Consider the following 16623-nt stretch of genomic DNA (forward strand, 5'->3'; position numbering starts at 1 on the left):
TGACCCTACGGGCACACTGCTTTGGACCCACCCTTCCTACCTGACCCGCCGGGGTAGGCCTGGTATACCTACCCGATGTTTTGAGGTAGAACCGGTTCCCCCACCGGTACTCTGGGCTTGGAACGGAAACCTTTGTGATGCGCCAGAGAACACCAGCTGTACCTTTGTGCGCGCTGGACTAGACCTGGCCTCCCTACCGGACCCCACACGTTAGACCCGCTATCCCTACCTGATGCTCCGCATTAGGCTTGGCACCCATACCCGATGTTCTGGGGTAGTAGCGGTACCCCCACCGTTACTCTGCGGTAGTATCGGTACACCCACCGGTACTCCGGGGTAGTACGTGAACCCTTACTGGTTCACTGGGGTACACCTGATGACGTTACTGGCGCGTGGTGTAGACCAGACATTCCTACCTGACCCTCCGTTTTAGGCCCGGTATCCCTACCTGATGCTCCGTTGTTGGCCTGGCACCCCTACCCGATATGCTGGGGTAGTACCGCTACCCCCACCGGTACTCTGCGGTAGTATTGGTACACCCACCGGTACTCCAGGCTAGTACCTGAACCCTTACTGGTTCGCTGAGGTACACCTGCTGACCTTACGGGCGTGCTGTGTAGACCAGACATTCCTACCTGACCCTCCAGGCTAGGCCCGGTATCCCTACCTGATGCTCTGCGGTAGGCCTGGCCCCCTACCCGACAATCTGGGGTAGTACCGGTACACCCACAGGGACTCCGCGGTACTTTTGCTATACCCACTGGTACTCCTGGATTGTACCGGAACCCTTACTGGTGCGCCGGGGTACACCTGCTGACCCTACGGGCACACTGCTTTGGACCCACCCTTCCTACCTGACCCGCCGGGGTAGGCCTGGTATACCTACCCGATGTTTCGAGGTAGAACCGGTTCCCCCACCGGTACTCTGGGTTTGGAACGGAAACCTTTCTGATGCGCCAGAGAACACCAGCTGTCCCTTCGTGCGCGCTGGACTAGACCCGGCCTCCCTTCCGGACCCCACAGGTTAGACCCGCTATCCCTACCTGATGCTCCGCATTAGGCTTGGCACCCATACCCGATGTTCTGGGGTAGTAACGGTACCCCAACCGTTACTCTGCGGTAGTATCAGTACACCCACCGGTACTCCGGGGTAGTACGTGAACCCTTACTGGTTCACTGGGGTACACCTGCTGACGTTACTGGCGTGCGGTGTAGACCAGACATTCCTACCTGACCCTCCGTTTTAGTCCCGGTATCCCTACCTGATGCTCCGTTGTTGGCCTGGCACCCCTACCCTATATGCTGGGGTAGTACCGGTACCCCCACCGGTACTCTGCGGTAGTATTGGTACACCCACCGGTACTCCAGGCTAGTACCTGAACCCTTACTGGTTCGCTGGGGTACACCTGCTGACCTTACGGGCGTGCTGTGTAGACCAGACATTCCTACCTGACCCTCCAGGCTAGGCCCGGTATCCCTACCTGATGCTCTGCGGTAGGCCTGGCCCCCTACCCGACAATCTGGGGTAGTACCGGTACACCCACCGGGACTCCGCGGTACTTTTGCTATACCCACCGGTACTCCTGGATTGTACCGGAACCCTTACTGGTGCGCCGGGGTACACCTGCTGACCCTACGGGCACACTGCTTTGGACCCACCCTTCCTACCTGACCCGCCGGGGTAGGCCTGGTATACCTACCCGATGTTTCGAGGTAGAACCGGTTCCCCCACCGGTACTCTGGGCTTGGAACGGAAACCTTTGTGATGCGCCAGAGAACACCAGCTGTCCCTTCGTGCGCGCTGGACTAGACCTGGCCTCCCTACCGGACCCCACAGGTTAGACACGCTATCCCTACCTGATGCTCCGCATTAGGCTTGGCACCCATACCCGATGTTCTGGGGTAGTAGCGGTACCCCCACCGTTACTCTGCGTTAGTATCGGTACACCCACCGGTACTCCGGGGTAGTACGTGAACCCTTACTGGTTCACTGGGGTACACCTGCTGACGTTACTGGCGCGCGGTGTAGACCAGACATTCCTACCTGACCCTCCATTTTAGGCCCGGTATCCCTACCTGATGCTCCGTTGTTGGCCTGGCACCCCTACCCAATATGCTGGGGTAGTACCGGTACCCCCACCGGTACTCTGCGGTAGTATTGGTACACCCACCGGTACTCCAGGGCAGTACCTGAACCCTTACTGGTTCGCTGGGGTACACCTGCTGACCTTACGGGCGTGCTGTGTAGACCAGACATTCCTACCTGACCCTCCAGGCTAGGCCCGGTATCCCTACCTGATGCTCTGCGGTAGGCCTGGCCCCCTACCCGACAATCTGGGGTAGTACCGGTACACCCACCGGGACTCCGCGGTACTTTTGCTATACCCACTGGTACTCCTGGATTGTACCGGAACCCTTACTGGTGCGCCGGGGTACACCTGCTGACCCTACGGGCACACTGCTTTGGACCCACCCTTCCTACCTGACCCGCCGGGGTAGGCCTGGTATACCTACCCGATGTTTCGAGGTAGAACCGGTTCCCCCACCGGTACTCTGGGCTTGGAACGGAAACCTTTGTGATGCGCCAGAGAACACCAGCTGTCCCTTCGTGCGCGCTGGACTAGACCTGGCCTCCCTACCGGACCCCACAGGTTAGACCCGCTATCCCTACCTGATGCTCCGCATTAGGCTTGGCACCCATACCCGATGTTCTGGGGTAGTAGCGGTACCCCCACCGTTACTCTGCGGTAGTATCGGTACACCCACCGGTACTCCGGGGTAGTACGTGAACCCTTACGGGTTCACTGGGGTACACCTGCTGACGTTACGGGGACGCGGTGTAGACCAGACATTCCTACCTGACCCTCCATTTTAGGCCCGGTATCCCTACCTGATGCTCCGTTGTTGGCCTGGCACCCCTACCCAATATGCTTGGGTAGTACCGGTACCCCCACCGGTACTCTGCGGTAGTATTGGTACACCCACCGGTACTCCAGGCTAGTACCTGAACCCTTACTGGTTCGCTGAGGTACACCTGCTGACCTTACGGGCGTGCTGTGTAGACCAGACATTCCTACCTGACCCTCCAGGCTAGGCCCGGTATCCCTACCTGATGCTCTGCGGTAGGCCTGGCCCCCTACCCGACAATCTGGGGTAGTACCGGTACACCCACAGGGACTCCGCGGTACTTTTGCTATACCCACTGGTACTCCTGGATTGTACCGGAACCCTTACTGGTGCGCCGGGGTACACCTGCTGACCCTACGGGCACACTGCTTTGGACCCACCCTTCCTACCTGACCCGCCGGGGTAGGCCTGGTATACCTACCCGATGTTTCGAGGTAGAACCGGTTCCCCCACCGGTACTCTGGGTTTGGAACGGAAACCTTTCTGATGCGCCAGAGAACACCAGCTGTCCCTTCGTGCGCGCTGGACTAGACCCGGCCTCCCTTCCGGACCCCACAGGTTAGACCCGCTATCCCTACCTGATGCTCCGCATTAGGCTTGGCACCCATACCCGATGTTCTGGGGTAGTAACGGTACCCCAACCGTTACTCTGCGGTAGTATCAGTACACCCACCGGTACTCCGGGGTAGTACGTGAACCCTTACTGGTTCACTGGGGTACACCTGCTGACGTTACTGGCGTGCGGTGTAGACCAGACATTCCTACCTGACCCTCCGTTTTAGTCCCGATATCCTTACCTGATGCTCCGTTGTTGGCCTGGCACCCCTACCCGATATGCTGGGGTAGTACCGCTACCCCCACCGGTACTCTGCGGTAGTATTGGTACACCCACCGGTACTCCAGGGTAGTACCTGAACTCTTACTGGTTCGCTGGGGTACACCTGCTGACCTTACGGGCGTGCTGTGTAGACCAGACATTCCTACCTGACCCTCCAGGCTAGGCCCGGTATCCCTACCTGATGCTCTGCGGTAGGCCTGGCCGCCTACCCGACAATCTGGGGTAGTACCGGTACACCCACAGGGACTCCGCGGTACTTTTGCTATACCCACTGGTACTCCTGGATTGTACCGGAACCCTTACTGGTGCGCCGGGGTACACCTGCTGACCCTACGGGCACACTGCTTTGGACCCACCCTTCCTACCTGACCCGCCGGGGTAGGCCTGGTATACCTACCCGATGTTTCGAGGTAGAACCGGTTCCCCCACCGGTACTCTGGGCTTGGAACGGAAACCTTTGTGATGCGCCAGAGAACACCAGCTGTCCCTTCGTGCGCGCTGGACTAGACCTGGCCTCCCTACCGGACCCCACAGGTTAGACCCGCTATCCCTACCTGATGCTCCGCATTAGGCTTGGCACCCATACCCGATGTTCTGGGGTAGTAGCGGTACCCCCACCGTTACTCTGCGGTAGTATCGGTACACCCACTGGTACTCCGGGGTAGTACGTGAACCCTTACGGGTTCACTGGGGTACACCTGATGACGTTACTGGCGCGCGGTGTAGACCAGACATTCCTACCTGACCCTCCATTTTAGGCCCGGTATCCCTACCTGATGCTCCGTTGTTGGCCTGGCACCCCTACCCAATATGCTTGGGTAGTACCGGTACCCCCACCGGTACTCTGCGGTAGTATTGGTACACCCACCGGTACTCCAGGGTAGTACCTGAACCCTTACTGGTTCGCTGGGGTACACCTGCTGACCTTACGGGCGTGCTGTGTAGACCAGACATTCCTACCTGACCCTCCAGGCTAGGCCCGGTATCCCTACCTGATGCTCTGCGGTAGGCCTGGCCCCCTACCCGACAATCTGGGGTAGTACCGGTACACCCACAGGGACTCCGCGGTACTTTTGCTATACCCACTGGTACTCCTGGATTGTACCGGAACCCTTACTGGTGCGCCGGGGTACACCTGCTGACCCTATGGGCACACTGCTTTGGACCCACCCTTCCTACGTGACCCTCCGGGGTAGGCCTGGTATACCTCCCCGATGTTTCGAGGTAGAACCGGTTCCCCCACCGGTACTCTGGGGTTGGAACGGAAACCTTTGTGATGCGCCAGAGAACACCAGCTGTCCCTTCGTGCGCGCTGGACTAGACCCGGCCTCCCTTCCGGACCCCACAGGTTAGACCCGCTATCCCTACCTGATGCTCCGCATTAGGCTTGGCACCCATACCCGATGTTCTGGGGTAGTAGCGGTACCCCCACCGTTACTCTGCGGTAGAATCGGTACACCCACCGGTACTCCGGGGTAGTACGTGAACCCTTACTGGTTCACTGGGGTACACCTGCTGACGTTACTGGCGCGCGGTGTAGACCAGACATTCCTACCTGACCCTCCATTTTAGGCCCGGAATCCCTACCTGATGCTCCGTTGTTGGCCTGGCACCCCTACCCAATATGCTGGGGTAGTACCGGTACCCCCACCGGTACTCTGCGGTAGTATTGGTACACCCACTGGTACTCCAGGGTAGTACCTGAACACTTCCTGGTTCGCTGGGGTACACCTGCTGACCTTACGGGCGTGCTGTGTAGACCAGACATTCCTACCTGACCCTCCAGGCTAGGCCCGGTATCCCTACCTGATGCTCTGCGCTACGCCTGGCCCCCTACCCGACAATCTGGGGTAGTACCGGTACACCCACAGGGACTCCGCGGTACTTTTGCTATACCCACTGGTACTCCTGGATTGTACCGGAACCCTTACTGGTTTGCCGGGGTACACCTGCTGACCCTACGGGCACACTGCTTTGGACCCTCCCTTCCTACCTGACCCGCCGGGGTAGGCCTGGTATACCTACCCGATGTTTCGAGGTAGAACCGGTTCCCCCACCGGTACTCTGGGCTTGGAACGGAAACCTTTGTGATGCGCCAGAGAACACCAGCTGTCCCTTCGTGCGCGCTGGACTAGACCTGGCCTCCCTACCGGACCCCACAGGTTAGACCCGCTATCCCTACCTGATGCTCCGCATTAGGCTTGGCACCCATACCCGATGTTCTGGGGTAGTAGCGGTACCCCCACCGTTACTCTGCGGTAGTATCGGTACACCCACCGGTACTCCGGGGTAGTACGTGAACCCTTACGGGTTCACTGGGGTACACCTGATGACGTTACTGGCGTGCGGTGTAGACCAGACATTCTTCCTGACCCTCCGTGTTAGTCCCGGTATCCCTACCTGATGCTCCGTTGTTGGCCTGGCACCCCTACCCGATATGCTGGGGTAGTACCGGTACCCCCACCGGTACTCTGCGGTAGTATTGGTACACCCACCGGTACTCCAGGCTAGTACCTGAACCCTTACTGGTTCGCTGGGGTACACCTGCTGACCTTACGGGCGTGCTCTGTAGACCAGACATTCCTACCTGACCCTCCAGGCTAGGCCCGGTATCCCTACCTGATGCTCTGCGGTAGGCCTGGCCCCCTACCCGACAATCCGGGGTAGTACCGGTACACCCACCGGGACTCCGCGGTACTTTTGCTATACCCACCGGTACTCCTGGATTGTACCGGAACCCTTACTGGTGCGCCGGGGTACACCTGCTGACCCTACGGGCACACTGCTTTGGACCCACCCTTCCTACCTGACCCGCCGGGGTAGGCCTGGTATACCTACCCGATGTTTCGAGGTAGAACCGGTTCCCCCACCGGTACTCTGGGCTTGGAACGGAAACCTTTGTGATGCGCCAGAGAACACCAGCTGTACCTTTGTGCGCGCTGGACTAGACCTCGCCTCCCTACCGGACCCCACACGTTAGACCCGCTATCCCTACCTGATGCTCCGCATTAGGCTTGGCACCCATACCCGATGTTCTGGGGTAGTAGCGGTACCCCCACCGTTACTCTGCGGTAGTATCGGTACACCCACCGGTACTCCGGGGTAGTACGTGAACCCTTACTGGTTCACTGGGGTACAACTGATGACGTTACTGGCGCGCGGTGTAGACCAGACATTCCTACCTGACCCTCCATTTTAGGCCCGGTATCCCTACCTGATGCTCCGTTGTTGGCCTGGCACCCCTACCCAATATGCTTGGGTAGTACCAGTACCCCCACCGGTACTCTGCGGTAGTATTGGTACACCCACCGGTACTCCAGGGTAGTACCTGAACCCTTACTGGTTCGCTGGGGTACACCTGCTGACCTTACGGGCGTGCTGTGTAGACCAGACATTCCTACCTGACCCTCCAGGCTAGGCCCGGTATCCCTACCTGATGCTCTGCGGTAGGCCTGGCCCCCTACCCGACAATCCGGGGTAGTACCGGTACACCCACCGGGACTCGCGGTACTTTTGCTATACCCAGCGGTACTCCTGGATTGTACCGGAACCCTTACTGGTGCGCCGGGGTACACCTGCTGACCCTACGGGCACACTGCTTTGGACCCACCCTTCCTACCTGACCCGCCGGGGTAGGCCTGGTATACCTACCCGATGTTTCGAGGTAGAACCGGTTCCCCCACCGGTACTCTGGGCTTGGAACGGAAACCTTTGTGATGCGCCAGAGAACACCAGCTGTCCCTTCGTGCGCGCTGGACTAGACCCGGCCTCCCTTCCGGACCCCACAGGTTAGACCCGCTATCCCTACCTGATGCTCCGCATTAGGCTTGGCACCCATACCCGATGTTCTGGGGTAGTAGCGGTACCCCCACCGTTACTCTGCGGTAGAATCGGTACACCCACCGGTACTCCGGGGTAGTACGTGAACCCTTACTGGTTCACTGGGGTACACCTGCTGACGTTACTGGCGCGCGGTGTAGACCAGACATTCCTACCTGACCCTCCATTTTAGGCCCGGAATCCCTACCTGATGCTCCGTTGTTGGCCTGGCACCCCTACCCAATATGCTGGGGTAGTACCGGTACCCCCACCGGTACTCTGCGGTAGTATTGGTACACCCACTGGTACTCCAGGGTAGTACCTGAACACTTCCTGGTTCGCTGGGGTACACCTGCTGACCTTACGGGCGTGCTGTGTAGACCAGACATTCCTACCTGACCCTCCAGGCTAGGCCCGGTATCCCTACCTGATGCTCTGCGCTACGCCTGGCCCCCTACCCGACAATCTGGGGTAGTACCGGTACACCCACAGGGACTCCGCGGTACTTTTGCTATACCCACTGGTACTCCTGGATTGTACCGGAACCCTTACTGGTTTGCCGGGGTACACCTGCTGTCCCTACGGGCACACTGCTTTGGACCCTCCCTTCCTACCTGACCCGCCGGGGTAGGCCTGGTATACCTACCCGATGTTTCGAGGTAGAACCGGTTCCCCCACCGGTACTCTGGGCTTGGAACGGAAACCTTTGTGATGCGCCAGAGAACACCAGCTGTCCCTTCGTGCGCGCTGGACTAGACCTGGCCTCCCTACCGGACCCCACAGGTTAGACCCGCTATCCCTACCTGATGCTCCGCATTAGGCTTGGCACCCATACCCGATGTTCTTGGGTAGTAGCGGTACCCCCACCGTTACTCTGCGGTAGTATCGGTACACCCACCGGTACTCCGGGGTAGTACGTGAACCCTTACGGGTTCACTGGGGTACACCTGATGACGTTACTGGCGTGCGGTGTAGACCAGACATTCTTCCTGACCCTCCGTGTTAGTCCCGGTATCCCTACCTGATGCTCCGTTGTTGGCCTGGCACCCCTACCCGATATGCTGGGGTAGTACCGGTACCCCCACCGGTACTCTGCGGTAGTATTGGTACACCCACCGGTACTCCAGGCTAGTACCTGAACCCTTACTGGTTCGCTGGGGTACACCTGCTGACCTTACGGGCGTGCTCTGTAGACCAGACATTCCTACCTGACCCTCCAGGCTAGGCCCGGTATCCCTACCTGATGCTCTGCGGTAGGCCTGGCCCCCTACCCGACAATCCGGGGTAGTACCGGTACACCCACCGGGACTCCGCGGTACTTTTGCTATACCCACCGGTACTCCTGGATTGTACCGGAACCCTTACTGGTGTGCCGGGGTACACCTGCTGACCCTACGGGCACACTGCTTTGGACCCACCCTTCCTACCTGACCCGCCGGGGTAGGCCTGGTATACCTACCCGATGTTTCGAGGTAGAACCGGTTCCCCCACCGGTACTCTGGGCTTGGAACGGAAACCTTTGTGATGCGCCAGAGAACACCAGCTGTACCTTTGTGCGCGCTGGACTAGACCTGGCCTCCCTACCGGACCCCACACGTTAGACCCGCTATCCCTACCTGATGCTCCGCATTAGGCTTGGCACCCATACCCGATGTTCTGGGGTAGTAGCGGTACCCCCACCGTTACTCTGCGGTAGTATCGGTACACCCACCGGTACTCCGGGGTAGTACGTGAACCCTTACTGGTTCACTGGGGTACAACTGATGACGTTACTGGCGCGCGGTGTAGACCAGACATTCCTACCTGACCCTCCATTTTAGGCCCGGTATCCCTACCTGATGCTCCGTTGTTGGCCTGGCACCCCTACCCAATATGCTTGGGTAGTACCGGTACCCCCACCGGTACTCTGCGGTAGTATTGGTACACCCACCGGTACTCCAGGGTAGTACCTGAACCCTTACTGGTTCGCTGGGGTACACCTGCTGACCTTACGGGCGTGCTGTGTAGACCAGACATTCCTACCTGACCCTCCAGGCTAGGCCCGGTATCCCTACCTGATGCTCTGCGGTAGGCCTGGCCCCCTACCCGACAATCCGGGGTAGTACCGGTACACCCACCGGGACTCGCGGTACTTTTGCTATACCCAGCGGTACTCCTGGATTGTACCGGAACCCTTACTGGTGCGCCGGGGTACACCTGCTGACCCTACGGGCACACTGCTTTGGACCCACCCTTCCTACCTGACCCGCCGGGGTAGGCCTGGTATACCTACCCGATGTTTCGAGGTAGAACCGGTTCCCCCACCGGTACTCTGGGCTTGGAACGGAAACCTTTGTGATGCGCCAGAGAACACCAGCTGTCCCTTCGTGCGCGCTGGACTAGACCCGGCCTCCCTTCCGGACCCCACAGGTTAGACCCGCTATCCCTACCTGATGCTCCGCATTAGGCTTGGCACCCATACCCGATGTTCTGGGGTAGTAGCGGTACCCCCACCGTTACTCTGCGGTAGAATCGGTACACCCACCGGTACTCCGGGGTAGTACGTGAACCCTTACTGGTTCACTGGGGTACACCTGCTGACGTTACTGGCGCGCGGTGTAGACCAGACATTCCTACCTGACCCTCCATTTTAGGCCCGGAATCCCTACCTGATGCTCCGTTGTTGGCCTGGCACCCCTACCCAATATGCTGGGGTAGTACCGGTACCCCCACCGGTACTCTGCGGTAGTATTGGTACACCCACTGGTACTCCAGGGTAGTACCTGAACACTTCCTGGTTCGCTGGGGTACACCTGCTGACCTTACGGGCGTGCTGTGTAGACCAGACATTCCTACCTGACCCTCCAGGCTAGGCCCGGTATCCCTACCTGATGCTCTGCGCTACGCCTGGCCCCCTACCCGACAATCTGGGGTAGTACCGGTACACCCACAGGGACTCCGCGGTACTTTTGCTATACCCACTGGTACTCCTGGATTGTACCGGAACCCTTACTGGTTTGCCGGGGTACACCTGCTGACCCTACGGGCACACTGCTTTGGACCCTCCCTTCCTACCTGACCCGCCGGGGTAGGCCTGGTATACCTACCCGATGTTTCGAGGTAGAACCGGTTCCCCCACCGGTACTCTGGGCTTGGAACGGAAACCTTTGTGATGCGCCAGAGAACACCAGCTGTCCCTTCGTGCGCGCTGGACTAGACCTGGCCTCCCTACCGGACCCCACAGGTTAGACCCGCTATCCCTACCTGATGCTCCGCATTAGGCTTGGCACCCATACCCGATGTTCTGGGGTAGTAGCGGTACCCCCACCGTTACTCTGCGGTAGTATCGGTACACCCACCGGTACTCCGGGGTAGTACGTGAACCCTTACGGGTTCACTGGGGTACACCTGATGACGTTACTGGCGTGCGGTGTAGACCAGACATTCTTCCTGACCCTCCGTGTTAGTCCCGGTATCCCTACCTGATGCTCCGTTGTTGGCCTGGCACCCCTACCCGATATGCTGGGGTAGTACCGGTACCCCCACCGGTACTCTGCGGTAGTATTGGTACACCCACCGGTACTCCAGGCTAGTACCTGAACCCTTACTGGTTCGCTGGGGTACACCTGCTGACCTTACGGGCGTGCTCTGTAGACCAGACATTCCTACCTGACCCTCCAGGCTAGGCCCGGTATCCCTACCTGATGCTCTGCGGTAGGCCTGGCCCCCTACCCGACAATCCGGGGTAGTACCGGTACACCCACCGGGACTCCGCGGTACTTTTGCTATACCCACCGGTACTCCTGGATTGTACCGGAACCCTTACTGGTGCGCCGGGGTACACCTGCTGACCCTACGGGCACACTGCTTTGAACCCACCCTTCCTACCTGACCCGCCGGGGTAGGCCTGGTATACCTACCCGATGTTTCGAGGTAGAACCGGTTCCCCCACCGGTACTCTGGGCTTGGAACGGAAACCTTTGTGATGCACCAGAGAACACCAGCTGTACCTTTGTGCGCGCTGGACTAGACCTGGCCTCCCTACCGGACCCCACACGTTAGACCCGCTATCCCTACCTGATGCTCCGCATTAGGCTTGGCACCCATACCCGATGTTCTGGGGTAGTAGCGGTACCCCCACCGTTACTCTGCGGTAGTATCGGTACACCCACCGGTACTCCGGGGTAGTACGTGAACCCGTACGGGTTCACTGGGGTACACCTGATGACGTTACTGGCGTGCGGTGTAGACCAGACATTCTTCCTGACCCTCCGTGTTAGTCCCGGTATCCCTACCTGATGCTCCGTTGTTGGCCTGGCACCCCTACCCGATATGCTGGGGTAGTACCGGTACCCCCACCGGTACTCTGCGGTAGTATTGGTACACCCACCGGTACTCCAGGCTAGTACCTGAACCCTTACTGGTTCGCTGGGGTACACCTGCTGACCTTACGGGCGTGCTGTGTAGACCAGACATTCCTACCTGACCCTCCAGGCTAGGCCCGGTATCCCTACCTGATGCTCTGCGGTAGGCCTGGCCCCCTACCCGACAATCTGGGGTAGTACCGGTACACCCACCGGGACTCCGCGGTACTTTTGCTATACCCACCGGTACTCCTGGATTGTACCGGAACCCTTACTGGTGCGCCGGGGTACACCTGCTGACCCTACGGGCACACTGCTTTGGACCCACCCTTCCTACCTGACCCGCCGGGGTAGGCCTGGTATACCTACCCGATGTTTCGAGGTAGAACCGGTTCCCCCACCGGTACTCTGGGCTTGGAACGGAAACCTTTCTGATGCGCCAGAGAACACCAGCTGTACCTTTGTGCGCGCTGGACTAGACCTGGCCTCCCTACCGGACCCCACACGTTAGACCCGCTATCCCTACCTGATGCTCCGCATTAGGCTTGGCACCCATACCCGATGTTCTGGGGTAGTAGCGGTACCCCCACCGTTACTCTGCGGTAGTATCGGTACACCCACCGGTACTCCGGGGTAGTACGTGAACCCTTACTGGTTCACAGGGGTACACCTGATGACGTTACTGGCGCGTGGTTTAGACCAGACATTCCTACCTGACCCTCCGTTTTAGGCCCGGTATCCCTACCTGATGCTCCGTTGTTGGCCTGGCACCCCTACCCGATATGCTGGGGTAGTACCGCTACCCCCACCGGTACTCTGCGGTAGTATTGGTACACCCACCGGTACTCCAGGGTAGTACCTGAACCCTTACTGGTTCGCTGAGGTACACCTGCTGACCTTACGGGCGTGCGGTGTAGACCAGACATTCCTACCTGACCCTCCAGGCTAGGCCCGGTATCCCTACCTGATGCTCTTCGGTAGGCCTGGCCCCCTACCCGACAATCTGGGGTACTACCGGTACACCCTCAGGGACTCCGCGGTACTTTTGCTATACCCACTGGTACTCCTGGATTGTACCGGAACCCTTACTGGTGCGCCGGGGTACACCTGCTGACCCTACGGGCACACTGCTTTGGACCCACCCTTCCTACCTGACCCGCCGGGGTAGGCCTGGTATACCTACCCGATGTTTCAAGGTAGAACCGGTTCCCCCACCGGTACTCTGGGGTTGGAACGGAAGACTTTGTGATGCGCCAGAGAACACCAGCTGTCCCTTCGTGCGCGCTGGACTAGACCTGGCCTCCCTAGCGCACCCCACAGGTTACACCCGGTATCCCTACCTGATGCTCCGCATATTGGCTTGGCACCCATACCCGATGTTCTGGGGTAGTAACGGTACCCCCACCGTTACTCTGCGGTAGTATCGGTACACCCACCGGTACTCCAGGGTAGTACGTGAATCCTTACTGGTTCACTGGGGTACACCTGATGACGTTTCGGGCACGCGGTATAGAACAGACATTCTTCCTGACCCTCCGTGTTAGTCCCGGTATCCCTACCTGATGCTCCGTTGTTGGCCTGGCACCCCTACCCGATATGCTGGGGTAGTACCGGTACCCCCACCGGTACTCTGCGGTAGTATTGGTACACCCACCGGTACTCCAGGGTAGTACCTGAACCCTTACTGGTTCGCTGGGGTACACCTGCTGACCTTACGGGCGTGCTGTGTAGACCAGACATTCCTACCTGACCCTCCAGGCTAGGCCCGGTATCCCTACCTGATGCTCTGCGGTAGGCCTGGCCCCCTACCCGACAATCTGGGGTAGTACCGGTACACCCACCGGGACTCCGCGGTACTTTTGCTATACCCACCGGTACTCCTGGATTGTACCGGAACCCTTACTGGTGCGCCGGGGTACACCTGCTGACCCTACGGGCACACTGCTTTGGACCCACCCTTCCTAACTGACCCGCCGGGGTAGGCCTGGTATACCTACCCGATGTTTCGAGGTAGAACCGGTTCCCCCACCGGTACTCTGGGCTTGGAACGGAAACCTTTGTGATGCGCCAGAGAACACCAGCTGTACCTTTGTGCGCGCTGGACTAGACCTGGCCTCCCTACCGGACCCCACAGGTTAGACCCGCTATCCCTACCTGATGCTCCGCATTAGGCTTGGCACCCATACCCGATGTTCTGGGGTAGTAGCGGTACCCCCACCGTTACTCTGCAGTAGTATCGATACACCCACCGGTACTCCGGGGTAGTACGTGAACCCTTACGGGTTCACTGGGGTACACCTGATGACGTTACTGGCGTGCGGTGTAGACCAGACATTCTTCCTGACCCTCCGTGTTAGTCCCGGTATCCCTACCTGATGCTCCGTTGTTGGCCTGGCACCCCTACCCGATATGCTGGGGTAGTACCGGTACCCCCACCGGTACTCTGCGGTAGTATTGGTACACCCACCGGTACTCCAGGCTAGTACCTGAACCCTTACTGGTTCGCTGGGGTACACCTGCTGACCTTACGGGCGTGCTGTGTAGACCAGACATTCCTACCTGACCCTCCAGGCTAGGCCCGGTATCCCTACCTGATGCTCTGCGGTAGGCCTGGCCCCCTACCCGACAATCTGGGGTAGTACCGGTACACCCACCGGGACTCCGCGGTACTTTTGCTATACCCACCGGTACTCCTGGATTGTACCGGAACCCTTACTGGTGCGCCGGGGTACACCTGCTGACCCTACGGGCACACTGCTTTGGACCCACCCTTCCTACCTGACCCGCCGGGGTAGGCCTGGTATACCTACCCGATGTTTCGAGGTAGAACCGGTTCCCCCACCGGTACTCTGGGCTTGGAACGGAAACCTTTCTGATGCGCCAGAGAACACCAGCTGTACCTTTGTGCGCGCTGGACTAGACCTGGCCTCCCTACCGGACCCCACAGGTTAGACCCGCTATCCCTACCTGATGCTCCGCATTAGGCTTGGCACCCATACCCGATGTTCTGGGGTAGTAGCGGTACCCCCACCGTTACTCTGCGGTAGTATCGGTACACCCACCGGTACTCCGGGGTAGTACGTGAACCCTTACTGGTTCAATGGGGTACACCTGATGACGTTACTGGCGCGTGGTTTAGACCAGACATTCCTACCTGACCCTCCGTTTTAGGCCCGGTATCCCTACCTGATGCTCAGTTGTTGGCCTGGCACCCCTACCCGATATGCTGGGGTAGTACCGCTACCCCCACCGGTACTCTGCGGTAGTATTGGTACACCCACCGGTACTCCAGGGTAGTACCTGAACCCTTACTGGTTCGCTGAGGTACACCTGCTGACCTTACGGGCGTGCTGTGTAGACCAGACATTCCTACCTGACCCTCCAGGCTAGGCCCGGTATCCCTACCTGATGCTCTTCGGTAGGCCTGGCCCCCTACCCGACAATCTGGGGTAGTACCGGTACACCCACAGGGACTCCGCGGTACTTTTGCTATACCCACTGGTACTCCTGGATTGTACCGGAACCCTTACTGGTGCGCCGGGGTACACCTGCTGACCCTACGGGCACACTGCTTTGGACCCACCCTTCCTACCTGACCCGCCGGGGTAGGCCTGGTATACCTACCCGATGTTTCGAGGTAGAACCGGTTCCCCCACCGGTACTCTGGGTTTGGAACGGAAACCTTTCTGATGCGCCAGAGAACACCAGCTGTCCCTTCGTGCGCGCTGGACTAGACCTGGCCTCCCTTCCGGACCCCACAGGTTAGACCCGCTATCCCTACCTGATGCTCCGCATTAGGCTTGGCACCCATACCCGATGTTCTGGGGTAGTAACGGTACCCCAACCGTTACTCTGCGGTAGTATCAGTACACCCACCGGTACTACGGGGTAGTACGTGAACCCTTACTGGTTCACTGGGGTACACCTGCTGACGTCACTGGCGTGCGGTGTAGACCAGACATTCCTACCTGACCCTCCGTTTTAGTCCCGGTATCCCTACCTGATGCTCCGTTGTTGGCATGGCACCCCTACCCTATATGCTGGGGTAGTACCGGTACCCCCACCGGTACTCTGCGGTAGTATTGGTACACCCACCGGTACTCCAGGGTAGTACCTGAACTCTTACTGGTTCGCTGGGGTACACCTGCTGACCTTACGGGCGTGCTGTGTAGACCAGACATTCCTACCTGACCCTCCAGGCTAGGCCCGGTATCCCTACCTGATGCTCTGCGGTAGGCCTGGCCCCCTACCCGACAATCTGGGGTAGTACCGGTACACCCACAGGTACTCCGCGGTACTTTTGCTATACCCACCGGTACTCCTGGATTCTACCGGAACCCTTACTGGTGCGCCGGGGTACACCTGCTGACCCTACGGGCACACTGCTTTGGACCCACCCTTCCTACCTGACCCGCCGGGGTAGGCCTGGTATACCTACCCGATGTTTCGAGGTAGAACCGGTTCCCCCACCGGTACTCTGGGCTTGGAACGGAAACCTTTCTGATGCGCCAGAGAACACCAGCTGTACCTTTGTGCGCGCTGGACTAGACCTGGCCTCCCTACCGGACCCCACACGTTAGACCCGCTATCCCTACCTGATGCTCCGCATTAGGCTTGGCACCCATACCCGATGTTCTGGGGTAGTAGCGGTACCCCCACCGTTACTCTGCGGTAGTATCGGTACACCCACCGGTACTCCGGGGTAGTACGTGAACC

The sequence above is a fragment of the Accipiter gentilis genome, unplaced genomic scaffold, assembly GCF_929443795.1.
Source record: "Accipiter gentilis unplaced genomic scaffold, bAccGen1.1, whole genome shotgun sequence".
NCBI classification, from domain to species: Eukaryota; Metazoa; Chordata; class Aves; order Accipitriformes; family Accipitridae; genus Astur; species Astur gentilis.